Below are 16,891 nucleotides of genomic sequence, written 5' to 3'. Positions count from 1 at the left end.
CCGTTTTCTCCTGCCCTTGGTCTGAGACTTACACTATTATTTCCCCTGCTTCTGAGGTCTTCTTCAGATGCAGATTCTATTACACCACTGGCTTTCCTGGCCTCTGAACTTATCCCTTTCGAGGTCCTTTGCCACCTCCAGCCTTTGTCCTAGGTCTGTAGCTTGCAGATAGCAGATCAGGGGACTACTCACCCTCCACAATCATGTGAGCCAATTCCTCCCAATAAATCTTTTATATTTAGATAGATAGATAGATAGATAGATAGATAGATAGATAGATAGATAAATAGATAGATAGAAGACATAGATAGATAGATAGATAGATAGATAGATAGATAGATAGATAGATAGATAGATAGATAGCTACAAAGACATATTCTGTTTCTCTGGAGAACCCTAACTAATATAGATTTTGTTTGTTTCTGAGATTAGTGCTAAGGGAACAAAATGCTACAGATGAATTTTCTGAATTGGTTCCAGGGTTCTGGAATTGGCTCCCTAATTTGATTAGATTTGAAGATACCAATGACTATTTTCAGTAGTAAAGAGAGCACTGATAATTCATGGCATACTCTGGCAATAGCGATACACAAAATATCTGCATTGGATACTCCTAGTCAACCACTTATAAGCATCAAAAAACATGATGACTGTGTATTTTATATATATATATATATATATATATATATATATATGGAGAGAGAGAGAAATATATATATATATATATATATATATATATATATATGGAGAGAGAGAGAGAAAATTTTGGGAAAACTGGTGACTATAATGAAGTTGGCTGTTTACACCTAATATTGCTGACCAAAATGGTGTAAGAAAAGGATGAATTCAGGAATTTGAACTCTCAGCTTGAGCACTGCATAAATGACCTAAAGGCTTCTATGTGTGCCCTGAAGGAAGCCATTATTTCCTAGAGCCAAAGAGCTGAGATTGCTGAAAATCAAAAACAGAATCTCATCTTGCAACTGGCTGAAATACAACACAAGTTAAACTCCTAGCCTCACAGGGTGTCTACTGTTAAAGTGAGGACATAAACTAGGAAAGTATAGAATCTTATAAATTGAGACAGGGACAGGTGAGAAAACTTTGATGATGCTGAACACCAAGTTCCTAAATTCTGGTAGTTTTCTTTGCCAGTAGAAAAGGCTCCCCCACTCCACAGCGGAACACCCTTCCCACCCACAGTACAAGTGGCCTCCCAACAACCAGTGGTAGCATTTACCCACCCCCAGTGGGAGTGGCCTCTCCACCCCATTCAAAGGGATTAACCCTGAATTTCCTAGGAAGTTGTCATGTCCCCACCCCAGGCAACTGCCTTGCAAGGCTGCTGATTCACCTCAGGACCCACCCTCACCACCTCTCTTTGCTTCTATACCTATAACTACATTTGTCCCAGCAGGCCCTGAAAGGTGAGGTACAAAGTGTGACCCAAGAGGAGGTGTGCTACACTCCAAAACAACTACTTGAGTTTTCTCATTTATACAGTCATAAATCCAGGGAACAAAAGTGGAAATGCATATTAAAGGTTTGGAGCCAAGCATGGTAGCTCACACCTGTAATCCCAGCACCCTGGGAGGCCGATGTAGAAGGATCACTTGAGCCCAGGAATGCGAGAGCAGGCTGAGCAACAAAGTGAGACCCCATCTCTATGAAAAAATTTTAAAAATTAGCCAGCATGATGACGCACACCTGTGGTCCCAGCTACTCAGGAGGCTAAGGCAGGAGGATCAACTGAGCCTAGGAGGTCAAGGCTGCAGTAGGCTATGTTCATGCCACTGCACTCCAGCCTGGGCAACAGAGTGAGACCCTGACTCAATACAAAAAAATACGGTTTGGGCAAATGGTGGAAAGAACATAAAGTTTAATCCAATCAAGTTTATTGATATGGGCTCACTAAGCAGAAATTCCGCATTAAGTGTTGAGCTCAAGGAATTAGAAAGGGCTCCACATTTTTGTTGACTGATCAGCTGAAACATGGACCAAAAGTTGGCCTACAGTGAGTGAATTTATATGTCACACCTGCATTGGTTTAACGTAGAGGAAGAGATTCAAGGGTTTAGGGAAATTGGAATCTTGGAGTGGATTTGTCATTTAAGGCCTGCTCATTCACACTGGGAGGGTCCAGAAGATAGACCTTTCACTAATACTGTGAGAAATAAATTTGTGAGAGGAGCCCTAGCATCCCTGAAAAGCCTTGTGATTGCTTTTCTCTGTAGGCCACACCTCACAGTGGAAGCTGCAGCCACTGAGTTAAGAATTAAATGCAGTGAGAGTAATTGGATCCCGGGTGGCAGGGGCCAAGCAGCAACACTTAACTGCCAAAGACAAGGTGGGCGTGGTTACCATCATGGACAGCAGAGTCACAGCAGCAAGCTGAATAGTCTGACAGATAAAACCTATGGCATTGGCTGGCTGATCACAGTGTTCCTAGAAGTAAAATAGGTAGTAAACCTAGTAAATTCTTACTTGATCTGGATAAGCAGAAAAGTTCTAGATTAAGTGAACAAAGTCTAACCTGTATCATAAAAACAGAGAGCCAAACCCCTTCAATCAATTTCCAAACGAGATCATTTACAACCCCTTGAATGAAGGGGAGGTCAGGTCCCCTTGAAGAAGGATCCTATTCACTACTTAAAAGTTATATTAATACACCTCCCCGTCTTATCCAAAGGGACCTTTGACCTTTTACCAAAGCAACTGTACATTGGGGAAAAGGAAATAATTGGACCTTTTCAGGACTACTGGACCCTGGCTCTGAACTGACACTAATTCCAGGCGACCCAAAATGTCGCTGTGGCCCTCCAATCAGGGTAGTGGATTATGAAAGTCAGGTGATCAGTGGAGTTTAGCTCAAGTTCATCTCATAGTGGGCCCTGAACTATTTCAGTGGGTCCCTGAACCCATTCTGTGGTTACTTCCCCAGTTTTGGAATGCATAATTGAAACAGATATAGTCAGTAGCTGGCAGAACCTACAAACTGGTTCACTGACTTGTGAAGTGAGAGCTATCCTGGTGGGAAAGATCAAATGGAAGCCATTTGGAAAAGGCTTCCACTTTTCCCTAGGTTTACTACCTAGGAAAATAGTAAACCAAAAGCAACACAACCTTCCCAGAGGAATTGCAGAGATTTGCACCACCACTAAGATACTTCAAGGATGCAGGGGTAGTGGTACCCACCGAATCCCCATTCAACTCACCTATTTGGTCTGTGAAAAGACAGATGGGTCTTGGGGAATGACATAAATTATCATAAGCTTAACTAGGTGGTGACTCCAATTATAGCTACTATAACAGATATGTTTCATTGCTAGAACAAATTGACACATCTCCTGGTACCTGGTTTGCAGATATTGATCTGCCAAATGCCTTATTCTCCATATTTGTCCATAAGGCCAACAAAACCAGTTTGCTTTATTAAGGCAAGGTCATCAGTACAACTTCACTGTCCAACCTCAGGGGTCTGGTCTCTCCTCAGCCCTTTGTCATACATAACTTAGTTCTCAGAGATCATGGCACCTTCCCTTCCACAAGATATCTCACTGATCCATTACACTGATGACATTCTCTTTCACAAGATATCATACTGATCCATTACATTGAGGACCTAGTGAGCAAAAAGTAGATTCTACTCTAGGCTTATTGGTAAAACATTTGTGTGACAGAGGATGGAAAATAAAATTCAACAAAAATTCAAGGGCCTTCTACCTCAGTGATATTTCTTTTTTTTTTTTTTTTTTTGGTCTCTTTTTGAGAGAGTCTCGCTCTGTCACCCAGGCTGGAGTGCAGTGGCGTGATCTCGGCTTACTGCAAGATCCGTCTCCTGGGTTCACACCATTCTCCTGCCTCAGCCTCCTGAGTAGCTGGGACTACAGGCACCCACCACCACACCCAGCTAAATTTTTTTGTATTTTTAGTAGAGACGGGGTTTCACCATGTTAGCCAGGATGGTCTTGATCTCCTGGCCTCGTGATCCACCCGCCTCAGCCTCCCAAAGTGCTGGGATTACAGGCATGAGCCACCGTGCCCAGCCCTACCTCAGTGATATTTCTAGGGGTACAGTGGTATGGGAAACATCTAAACATCCCTTGAAAAGTGAAAGATAAATTCTTGCATCTGGCCCCTCATACAACCAAAAAAGAGGCACAATGCCTACTGGGCCTCTTTGGATTCTGGAGGCAACATATTCTCATTTCACTGTGTTGCTCCAGACCCATTAACACTTGAGATTTTGAAGTAAAGCCCTGCAGTCCTGCACAGATAACTTCTGTCTTGTTGAGAAAGCTCTTGGCCTCCTACTGAGCCTTAGTCAAGGCTGAACACTTAACTGTGGGTGACCAAATTACCATGTAACCTGAGCTGCACATCATGAAGTGCTATCTGACCCACCAAGCCATAAAGTTGGGTGTACACAGCAGCACTCCATCATCAAATGGGAGTGATGTGTATGGGACTGGATCTGAACAGGCCCTGAGGCACAAGTAAGTAATATGAAGAAATGGCCAAATACCCATGGTCCTCACCCCTGCTCTACTGCCCTCTGCCAACCTGCACCTATACCCTCATGCAAAGTTCCCTAGGAACAGCTGACAGATGAGAAGACCCAGAACTGTTTACAGATGATTCTGCACAATACACAGGCACCAACCAAAAGTGAACAGCTGCAGCACTACATCCCCTTTCTAGAACATCTGTGAAGGATAGTGGTGAAGGGAAATCGTCCCAGTGGGCAGAACTTCAAGCAATGAAACTCGCTGTCCGCTTTGCTTGGGAGGAGGAATGGCCAGACATAGAAGTATACATTAATTCATGACCTTTGGCCACTGGTTTAGCTGGAAGGTCACTGACTTGGAAAAAACATGTTAGAAAATTGATGACAAAGAAATTTAAAGAAGCGATCTGTGAACAGACCTCTCTGTATGGACAAAAAAAAAAATGTGAACATATTTGTGTCCCATATGAATGTTCACCAAAGGGTGACCACAGCAGAGGAGTATTTTAATAATCAAATGGACAGGGTGACCTGTTCTGTTGATACCAGTCAGCCTCTTTCCTCAACCACCCCTGTCATCACCCAATAGGCTCATAAACAAGGTGGCCATGGTGGCAGGCATAGAGGTTATGCAAAGACTCAGCAACATGGACTTCCACTCATCAACATTGACCTGGCTACAGCTACCACTGAGTGTCCAATATGCCAGCAGCAGAGACTCACATTGAGTTCCCATTATGGCACCATTCCCCAAGGTGATCAGATAGCTACCTGGTGGCAGACTGATTACACTGGAAGGCTTCCATCATGGAAGGGGCAGTGTTTTGTTCTTACTGGAATAGACACTCTGGATGCGGATTTGTGTTCCCTGAACACAATGCTTTTGCGAGAACTACCATCCATAAACTTACAGAATGCCTTATCCACTGTCATGGCATTTCACACAGCATTTTTTCTGATCAAAGAACTCACTTCACAGCAAATAAAGTGCAGCATGGAATTCACTTGTCTTATCGTGTTTTCCACCATCCTGAAGCAGCTGATTTGACAGAATATTGGAATGGTCTTTTGAAGACTCAATTATAGCACCAGTTAGGTGGCAAAATCTGCAGAGCTGGGCAAGACTCCCCCAGAAAACTACAGATGCTCTGAATCAGCAAGGAATAGATAGTGCTGTTTCTCCCATAGCCAGGATTCACAGGTCCAGGAATCAAAGGATAGGAACAGGAGTGGCACCTCTTATTGTTACTCCAGTTACACTAGTAAAATGTTTCCTTACTGTTCCTTCAACTTTATGTTCTGCCTGCCTAGAGGTCTTAATTTCAAAAGGAGAAATGCTTCAACCAGGAGACAATGAACAACAATGGTTCCATCAAATTGGAAATTAAAACCGCCACCTGGCCACTTTGGGCTCTTCATGTCTCTGAATCAACAGACAAAAAAAGGGAGTTCCTTTGCTGACTGGGGTGATTGATCTTTACTCCCAAGGGAAATTGAACTACTACTCACAATGGAGTAAGGAAGAGTATATCTCTCATACAGGAGATCCCTGGGGGCATCTCTTATTATTACTCTGCCCTGTGATTAGGTCAGTGGAGAACTACAGCACAATCCAGACAGAACTACTAATGGCCCAGATCCCTCACTAATGAAGTTGGGGTCACTTCACCAGGAAAAGAATCACAACCAACTGAGAAACTTGCTGAAGGCAAAGACAATATGAATAAGTAGCGATAGAAAGTAGTTATAAATGCCAGCAATGACCACATGACTACTTACAGAAACAAGGACTCTAATTGTCATGATTATTTCCTCCTTATTTTGTTAGGAATACAATTGTGTATGTGCATATATATATACATTTGCTTCCTTTCCTCTCTTACTCCCTTATTATATAACATAAAATGTATTGTTTAATCATAGTATTTAAGTTTTGTTAATTTTACATCGTAGTGTTTAAGTTATAAGATTTCAAGAAGGGTAAACCTCACTCAAGTGCTTTAATTCCTTTTCTGGGAAAAGGGTTATACATTTTGTTGTATACAGGATAGTAATATCATGTGGAATTATGAACTTGTTATTGTCTTTATTTGGAGGTTAAGTATGGTTTCAGGAGGCACGTATGAGTAACAAGTTGGCAAGGGGTGGACTTGTGATGGTTAATTTTATGTGTCAACTTGGCTGGATCACAGAAGCTCAGATATTTGGCCAAAGATTATTTGTGAGTGTGTCTGTCAAGGTGTTTACAGATGAAATGGGCATTTAGATCTACAGACTGTCCTCCCCAATGAGGATTGATATCACCCAGTCTGTTGAGGACATGAAAAACACTAAAGGTGGAAAAAGGAAGAATTCACTCCTTCTGCCTGGCCACTTGAGTTGAAACATCTGTTTTCTCCTGCCTTTGGTCTGAGACTTACACCATCATCTCCCCAACTTCTTAGGCCTCAAGACTCAGACTGAACTACACCACTGGCTTTCCTATATCTCAAGCTAGCAGACAGCAGATCATGAAGCTTCTCAGCCTCCACAGTCACATAAGTCAATTCCACACACACACACAACACACACACACACACCCATATACATACATATATACACACATATACATATATGTCTGGAGAACTCAGGTTAATACAACTATATATTTGGGAAAGGCTTGTCATTAATAATAAGTCCATTTGTTGAAAAATGCTGCTAATGTCCTATCTTATGGTCAATGGCTTGTCAGACATTAGATCATCCTTATTTTTGCCTTGTTATGTGGCCAGTGTAAAGTTTGTGCCAGCTAGAGCTCTCTGTCAGTTTCTTATTTTCCATTTGCATTTGTGTTGTTAATATGTCTTCAAAATTCATGGCTTCTTTACAAGGATATTTTTAACCATTAGTCTCAAATCCTAAGCTTCTTTTTTTATGCTCAGAAACTTTCTATTGGGAGCAGGCTGGGGGCAAATAAACGTCAATTCTTTTACCCTAGGTCAAAGATGCATTCCTAAGTTATTCTTCCCACACCTCAGCCAAAGGTACACCACATCTGCAGTCCTGAGAGGCAGGAATAACAATACCTGTACTTACCATAGGCTGATTTGCCATAGGACCCTGGAGAAGCCACTTCACCTACTATTAATTGGCCTTCTGTGCTTTGCAAGAGGATTTTTCAAATCTCAGCCTTCACAAACCAGAGTAGAGCTTCTGGGACTCCATACCATTCCTGTCACAGCCCAGCTTGTGTATACATCCTGCCACAACCAAAACCCAACCAGAGGTAATAATTTCAGATTTTGAAGTTCCCTTTATTTCCACACCTAATCTAATTTTGTAATATGCCCTGGGCCATGCTCCACACTGACATATATCCCACCTTCATCAGTCAGATGGAATGTATTAAGCCAACTGGAAAAGGGGTACAAATCTTACCTTTCCCCAGAGCACTATTTCTCATCAATCCTGCTTCAAGGACATCACCATGTTCAGCAAATGAAGCTTCTTGATGACCCCATCATATAGCTTAGGCACATGGAAGAGAAGGGTGAGTTTGGGCCAGAAATCTGTAAGGACAGAAAAGTAGCCAGCGGCTTTCAAACAATCCCCTGGAGGGCTTGTAGGCTCCTGAGCCTCATACCCAGAGTTTCTGATTCAGGAAGTCTGAGGTGAGGCCTGAGAATTTGCATTTCTTTTTTTTTTTTTTTTCTTTTTGAGACAGGGTCTCACTCTGCATCCAGGCTGGAGTGCAGTGGCACAATCACAGCTCACCACAGCCTCAACCTCCCAGGCTCAAGTGATCCTCCAACCTCAGCTGCCTGAGTAGCTGGAACCACAGGTGCTCACCACGATGCCCAGCTAATTTTTTATTTTTTGTAGAGATGGTATCTCCCTATGTTGCCCAGGCTAATCTCAAACTCCTGTGCTCAAGTGACCCTCCAGCCTCAGCCTCCCAAAGTGCCAGGATTACAAGCATGAGCTACCACACCTGGCCCAAGAATTTGCATTGCTAACAAGTTTTCAGGTGATAACTGAGGCTGCTGGTCCATGGACCACACTTTGAGGAACACTCCAGACTAGGCCAAAGGATACCTGAGTGCTTGTCTGGCATCATCTGGCCATTTTTTCCCCCTAGAAATGCCATCTGTTATCTAGCAGCCTGATGCTACTGCCAGCCAGCAGAGACCATCAAGGCCCAAACACATAAATGTATTTTTATGCTCCAGGAGCTTTGCAACATAAAGGAGTTTGAAAATGTAAGTGTCTGGGTCTTTTCTAGAAGCTCCCTAATTTGTAGGATAATTTACCTCCCCATGCTTTATGTAAGCACAGGGAACAGAGGACAATCAATTCCACACTGACATTTTCTGACAGATCTACATACATAACAATTGAGATTTGAAATGGTATCATAAAACAAAACCCTGAGTAGTCTTTCAACTGAGTAGTCTTTCAAGTGTTTTCGGCCAGGCGCGGTGGCTCACGCCTGTAATCCCAGCACTTTGGGAGGCCAAAGCGGGTGGATCATGAGGTCAGGAGTTCAAGACAAGCCTGGCCAAGATGGTGAAACCCCATCTCTACTAAAAATACAAAAATTAGCCGGGCGCAGTGGTGGGCGCCTGTAATCCCAGCTACTTGGGAGGCTGAGGCAGGAGAATCACTTGAACCCGGGAGGTGGAGGTTGCAGTGAGCTGAGATCGCACCACTGCACTCCAGCCTGGGAGACAGAGCGAGACGCTGTCTCAAAAAAAAAAAAAAAGAGAGTTTTCATTTTTTCATTTTGTGTTTGTTTGTTTAGTGCCTGAAGGGGGAAATATAAATGAATAAGACATGATACCGGCACAAAGAGACCTGAAAATCTATCAGAGGAAATAAGATGTACAAGGACAGGCTCATTGCAGAGCGTGGAATGCAGTCCAGGAACATAGAGCACTAGACATGGAAGCAAGAGACCGTGACCCCGTGTCTATTGAAGCTCCATTGCTGACTTATTGTGTGATAATGGGGCAAGTCCCTTTGCCTTGCATGCGGTGACAAACTCTTGGAATCTGTATAACTATGCAGACCACAGATATGACATCTCCTGGGACCATGATTCTCTAGGGACAACTCTGTCCCTGAGAGCTAAGCCCCAGGGATAATAGCTAATCCTGGGACACATAAAACTAAGTTATCAGGACCCCCATGGAATCACCCACAGGGAGTAACTCAGAGCAGCAGCCTGCTGCAGACAGGGAAGTAGCACCTACAGCCAGCTGTGCTAAGACAAATAACTATTTTTTTAGAATATACCATGTACCAGGTACTATTCTTAGTTAAATGTATCATTTTGTGAATCCATACAACATCCCTATAAGGAACTATAATTATTCCTCTGCCTGGGATGCTTTTCCCAGACACCCACATGGCTCATGCCCTCGCCTACTTCGAGTCTTTGCTCAAATGTCACCTCTACAATAAGGCCATCCCTGACTGCCATATAGATATACGTATATATATATATTTTTTTTTTTTAGACAGAGACTTGCTCTGTCGCCAGGCTGGAGTGCAGTGGCGCGATCTCAGCTCACTCCAACCTCGACCTCCCAGGTTCAAGCAATTCTTCTGCCTCAGCCTCCCAAGTAGCTAGGATTACAGGCATGCACCACCATGCTCTGATAATTTTTGTATTTTTAGTAGAAATGGGGTTTTACCATGTTGGCCAAGCTGGTCTCAAACTCCTGACCTCAAGTGTTCCACCTGCCTGGGCCTTCCTAAGTGCTGGGATTACAAGTGTGAGCCACCCCGCCCAGCCCTGACTGCCCTCTTTTAAACTATAACATCTTCCTTCTTTCCCCAAAATGCCTATCCATTTTACTCTGCTCTATTTTTTTGCATCACATTTATCACATTCTAACATGCTATATATAATTTACTTATGTTCATTGTCTATCTTCCCCCATTAAATGTAACTTTCCTGTGGGCAGAGATTTCTATCTGTTTTGCTCACTGATGTATCCCAAGTACCTAAACAGCCAACAGCAAGTCCCAAGGTAAAGGGCCAGACTGCAAATATGTTCGACTTTGTGGGCCATATGGTTTCCATTGCAACTACTCAACTCTGCCTTCATAAGACAAAAGCAGCCACACTAACACACAAAATGGGTGTAGCTGGGGTCCAGTAAAATTTTATTTACAGGCACTTCAACTCGAATGTAATATAATCTTCACATATCACAATATATTTGGCTTTTATTTTTCAACCACTTAAAAGTGTAAAAACTATTCTTAGTTCACAGGCCACATAAACAGGCAGCAGGCTGGAATTGGCCCACAGGTCACAGTTTACCAATCCCTGAGCCAGAACCTATTAAGGGCTCACATGGAAACCATTGTGCCAAGATATTTGAGGGCACTTGAAAGTGGGATGTTACTTTAAGTATATGAAACATTCCTTATACGATCATGTATACACACATTATTAATGTGTTTTGCCAGGTGCCTTTCCATAGTACCAAGGTAAATTTAGCTTTATTCACTGTCTGAATTATGTACAACTCGTTTAAATTAAATGAGATTGGCACAATGAAGTTGTCAAGTTTTCAAAGATTACATAAAAATAGACGGTAAACAATTCTGGCCCCAAACATCTCATGCATCTCACATTGTACCTCATTGATAAATCCAAATTTCCAGCATGAGCATTGGATTTGATTTTATTATTGTTTAAAAAGCAATTGACAGAACTAGGAACTAAACCAGTTATGATGCTGTAGGCATTTTCAACTGTGACTCATACTGCGAAATATGGAGTTAGCTCATCTCAACAGGACAGAAAAGGCTGCATGGCACGTGGGTGTGTGTTATTGGATCTAGAGTTTGATCTCCACCCACTTCTCACCTGTGGGCCCTGTGCATTCGAGTTATCTGGTAAGAAGGGTGGGCCCAGATCAGTTTTCACAAGTTAGTTCAAGGCTATATTCTTGTATACACACCCTGCTTTCCCAAAACTGAGGTAGACATTCTGCAATACCACACAAACACACTCAAAGGAAGCAGAGCTTTGGCATGTAGTAGGCACTCAATAAATATTTGAATGAATGAATGAATAAATATATGGATAGCTCTGAACTACTAGGGGGAAAAAAGTACTCTTTTGAGTAAACAGGTCATCATTAATTATTATTTACTGTATTCTTGTCTGCCATAGGAAAAACAAGAGATATAAGCCCCAGTGCTTGACCACTTATTTATTCACTTATTTCACAAACATTATTAAATACCTACTATGTTCCAGGAACTCTACAGGGAATTTGGCCTACATAGCTAATGAAGACATTACAGGGTTGCATTATAACTTCCATGGGTCCTAGGCACTTTTGCCTTCATGGACCCCTTCTTCCATTAAAAAAATTAAAATTTTTATTTTACATTGTCTTAAAGATAAATATAATTCAGGTCGGATTCATTGCTATGTTCTTAATTATTATATTCACTATTTCTTCAGAATTTAAAAGCAATTAATATTAAAACATTGTCGTGGACCCTAAAAGTACCCTGGGCCCTGGGCTCTGTGTCTGTTGTGCCCAGTGGGGCGATTGCCCTGCAACAGTCTCTGTCTTCCTGCCTCCTGTCCTGAATGAATCGGTCCAAATGTTACTCGAAGGAGCTGATCAAAGTAGCTGGGACGTGGGGAGAATTCCCAGGTGTGGGAATCCTGAGAGGTAATTATGGAGAGCTTCCGAATGGAGAGCCTGTGGCCGTGGGGTAAAAGTGAAAGTGAACAGTGACAGCGGCCTGTTGGGTGGTACTGGGTTCTGAGCAGGGCGAGGAGGGGAATCTAGTTGGGGGGGATGGGGAGACAGTAGCAATGGCAAGGCAGGATATTACAGCAGCAGCAGGATGAGAAGGGTGACTGCATCACTCAGTGCAGACTGCTGGCACCTGAGTGGAGTAAGGCTGATGGCTGTGCAGGGAGCAAAGGCGGTGGCCACTGGGGAGGCAGGTGGTGTGGGAGGGGAGCAAAGCAGACCAAACAGCCCAGCATGGGGTGTTGGGGCCCAAGAAGGATGAGGAGGATATTAGCACAGTCCGTGTGCAGTGTCAGAACCTGAGGGTACATCAAGGTAACCAGCTTCTCACAGTCAGAAAAAGAAGTTACAAATCTGGCCAGGCGCGGTGGCTCACAACTATAATCCCAGCACTTTGGGAGGCCGAGGTGGGCAAATCACTTGAGACCACACTAGGCGATATGACGAAACCCCGTCTCCATAAAAAGTTTAAAAATTTGTTGGGTGTGGTCGCACATACCTGTAATCCCAGCTACTCAGGAGGCTAAGGTAGAATAATCGCTTGAGCCCGGGAAGTGGAGGTTGCAATGAGCTGAGATCATGCCACTGCACTCCAGCCTGGGTGATAGAGCAAGACTCTGCCTCAAAAAAAACAAAAGTTACAAATCTGGAAAGTGAAAACTAGAATGAATCTGTGCTGCTGTTAGATTAAAATCATCAATATCAGCACGCATTCATGCTTTCCTGTATATACAGATATAAAACTAGATGTAAATGGGTGTGTGGGTGTGGGGGGGTGTGTGTGTGTGTGTGTGTCCTAGCTCTATACATTGAGAGCCTGGGAGCAGAGACATCCCAATAGCAATGAACACAGCTATCATCCATATTTTGATTTCTGCTATGGTTTGACAGTTTTTATGCTCTACAAAATTCATATATTTAAATCCTAACCCCCAGAGTGATGGTATTAGGAGGTGGGGACTTTGGGAGGTGATTAGGTCATCAGGGCAGAGGTCCAGGTATGGGATTCATGCCCTTATAGAAGAGGCTCAGAGAGCTGCCTTGCCCCTTACACAGCCAGAAAGTTGGCAATCTGCATCTCACAGGCAAACCCTCACCAGACCCCAACCATGTTGGCACCCTGATCTTGAACTTACCAGCCTCCAGATCTGTGGAAAATACACTTCTGTTGTTTATAAGCTAACCAGTCTATGGTATTTGTTACAGCAACCCAAACAGACTAAGACAACTTCTAAATACCATTTTCCACGAAAAGGAGCCAGGCCCCTCAGGAGAAATGGCAGGAAAATTACAACATGAGTTTGGAATATCTTGTTGTTCCAGAAGGCAAGGAAATGTACAAAGAATGATAGGAACAGGCAAGAAAATGTACAAAGAATGATAGGAACACTGGCCAAACTGGGAACAATTTGATGAAAACAGATTAGAACCCAATAGATAAAATAAGCTTCCATGGGTCCATACTAATATAAACAATTGATTGATTAATAAGGAAGAAAGTAAGTTTTTTCTTATAGTAGAATGCCAACTAATTAAATGCAGAATGCATAATTAAATTAAAAAATCACTGCTTGGCAACCATCATAATAGTATTGTTTCAGACAAGAAATATCAATGGATGCTATAACTAATGAATGAACATTTCATGCAGAATGGAGTTGTTGTTTTTTTTCTTTTGAGACAGGGTCTCACTCCTGTCACTCAGGCTGGAGTGCAGTGGCTCGATCACTGCAGCCTCAACTTCCCAGGCCCAGATGATTCTCCCACCTTAGCCTACCGAGTAGCTGGGACTACAGGCATGCGCCACCATGCCTGGGTAAATTTTGTATTTTTAGTAGAGATGGGGGGTTTCACCATGTTTCCCAGGCTGGTCTCAAACTCCTGGCCTAAAGTGATCCACCTCCTTGGCCTCACAAAGAGTTGGGATTACAGGGATGAGCCACTGCACCTGGCCAGAATGGGATATTTAAATAGTCTCAAAGTACCTTCCATAAAATATTTACAAATTTTTTTAAAAAATAATAATTTTACAGTAAAGAGGACTGGCAGACACCTCTTAAGTGATCAAAGTGAACATCACCATTAATAAGACAAATTGAAATTGTGCATCACCTATAGGATGCAATGAGAAGACCATACACAGCATCACTTCTCTGCTATTCCTACCAAAAATGAAAAGCATTAACTAAATCTAATTCTGAGGAAATATGAGACAAACTCAAATTAAGGAGCATTCCACAGAATAACTGTAATCTACTAAAATGTGAAGTCATGGAATCAAGGAAAGACTGAGGAACTCCCCTACTCTGAGAGGGTCAAAGAGGCACAACAACCAAATGCAGTGCTCGATCCTGGACTTCTGCGATAATCACATTTATTGGGACAGCTGGGGAAACTGGAATGGTGTCTGCAGATTCGATGTTAGTAATGTATTAATGTTATTAATACTTTTATAACTTTGACAGTTGTATTATTGTTATATAGAAGAATGTCCTTGGGTCCAGGAATGATACATTCAAATATTAAAGTGATATGGCATCATGTCAATAATTTCCTCTCCAACAGTTCAGAAAAAAAAGTCATTATACTATTCTTGCCAGTTTTCTTTAAGATTGAAATTATTTCAAAATAAGAAGAAAAAATTAAATGGAAGGCATCAAACTTTTTAAGGTAAGGCCCAAGACTACAGAATTTATAACTGAACTATTGTGTATTCCCTGAAAGACATTTGCTTTTAGTGATTTATAAGGTTTCTTAAAAATCAAGTATTCTTTTCCGGCATAAACATATCACTCACACATGCAAATCTAATCTACAGTGTGAGAAGTGCAGGCAGTGGTTACGCTGGCAGGAGGATGAAGGGGAAGTGGTGGCTGGCAGTAAGCCCTGAGGAGCTCCCGCAGCTCTCCATGCTTCCTGCTCTAGGCTCTGAGTGCAAGGGTGTAAGTCCTTTATGTACACGTACACCCGCCTGCTGCATTCAGGGTTTGTACTCTTTTCTGTATACATATTATACTTCAATAAAATGTAAACTTAAATTTTTTTAAAAACCAGGTGCAGTGGCTCACGCCTATAATCCCAGCAACTTGGAAGGCCAGGGTAGATGGATCACTTGAGCCCAGGAGTTTGAGACCAGCCTGGGCAACATAGTGAGACCTCTTCTCTACAAAAAATCAAAACATGAGGCGGGAGGATCACCTGAGCCTTGGAGGTTGAAGCTACAGTGAGCCGTGATTGCACCACTGCACTCCAGCCTGGGTGACAGAGTGTGACACTGCCTCAATTTAAAAATAAAAAATAAAAAAAGACACAGGCCTTGATCTTAAGAAGTCCACAATCCAGCATAAACAGAAGATGATGACAGCTGTCACAGTTGCATGTCTGACACCCACAAACCAACAGTGAATCACCAGACTAACCTACAAAGAAGCTCTAAATTTGCGGTTCAACAGGAATTCAAGGGAGAAGGTTACTGGGGCCCAGAAAAGTAAATATATATATATATACACATTCACTCACTCCCTGGTTCTCCATACACTCACTCATCAACTCCCCATTTCTTCTTCTCACATAAAAGTCGTAAATGGGTGTCAACATTCTATTTTGCTACCACCTTATTACTACCTTCCTCTCACAATGGGAGGGAACATTCAAAAGATATTTAAAGGGACTTGGTCATAGGAAGCCCCCAGTGGTACCTTAATAGTTGTGAGCATGTCTAAGTGAGCCCACGTGGTGGAGATGTGATGTAAGAGATGGGAAATGAGGGAGTCAGAAGTGGTCTCACCATGTCACTGGCCTCCAGGTTATCACCCAATGTCCATCATTTCCTACCTGCTGCTAGTGAGAAGACCTTGGTGCTCCTTGGACTCAACTTTGGCCTAGGACTTGCCTGAAGCTGTGTGTACAGCTTTAAACCCCAGCTTTCCAGCACTGACCACCATGACAGGACGGAACCCAGTGTCCTGGGGTAAAACCCAAGGGGTAGCAGCCGCACTGGGGAGACATGTACCCAGTCTGGACTAGTCCTTAATGTGTGGTTTTCACCTTCATGAAGGCCTCTCATGCTTCTTTCTTTGACAGGAAGGACTTGGGGGAAGTCCCTCTGATTTCCCCCTGCTGACACTGGTCCGCTTTGGCCGCTTGATGTGTGTGGGCTTCCTGAAGTCTCTGCTGCTGCAGACCAGGGCATATCACTTTGCCCATGGCCAAAGGAAGAAAGGAAAATTTCCACCCACCTGAGATAGGCTGCTTCTATCTTCAGCCTGAGGCAGAGCAGCCATCACTCATCACCAGCACCCCTCAGGTCTTTCTTTGCTGGACTGGTGTCAGGGGCAGGGGCAGGGGCGGGGACAGTTCAATCCAGGAGACCTGGGTTCCAGCTGTGGTTCTGGTTTAGCTGTGCTTCTTCCCTAGCTCTGTGATGACAAGCAAATTATTTTTCATGTCTTCACTTTGGCTTCCTAATCTGGACTATAAGAAGGTATTTTAAAATAATCTCTAAAATCTTCTAGAATATAAATTCCATGAGGATGTCATCTTGCAGCATAAGAGCTCAATAAAATATTTGATCAAGAAATAGTTAGGCTGAGTGCAGTGGCTCACTCCTGTA

General features: G+C 42.9%; 1 protein-coding gene across 8 annotated transcripts in view; it reads right to left on the bottom strand.

The window, feature by feature from the left end:
• TNFSF4 (TNF superfamily member 4) overlaps nucleotides 1–16,891 on the bottom strand; it is a 304,073-nt gene that overhangs the window by 221,284 nt on the left and 65,898 nt on the right. Inside the window, exons 5-6 of one of the 8 annotated variants that reach the window (XM_063716981.1) lie at nucleotides 12,779–16,697; nucleotides 7,925–8,055 (exon numbers count right to left, since the gene is read on the bottom strand). The exons of 6 other annotated variants lie outside the window; for them this stretch is intronic. The gene's annotated coding sequence lies outside the window, so the exon portion shown is untranslated. Of the gene's footprint in view, nucleotides 1–754; nucleotides 7,747–7,924; nucleotides 16,698–16,891 lie in introns of those variants that run through there. One more of the 8 variants, XR_010137658.1, reaches the window with a different exon arrangement.

Source organism: Pongo abelii, chromosome 1 (genome assembly GCF_028885655.2).
Source record: "Pongo abelii isolate AG06213 chromosome 1, NHGRI_mPonAbe1-v2.0_pri, whole genome shotgun sequence".
NCBI classification, from domain to species: domain Eukaryota; kingdom Metazoa; phylum Chordata; class Mammalia; order Primates; family Hominidae; genus Pongo; species Pongo abelii.
Note: the sequence above shows the minus strand (reverse complement) of the source record. Positions and strands in the feature narration are given on the sequence as shown.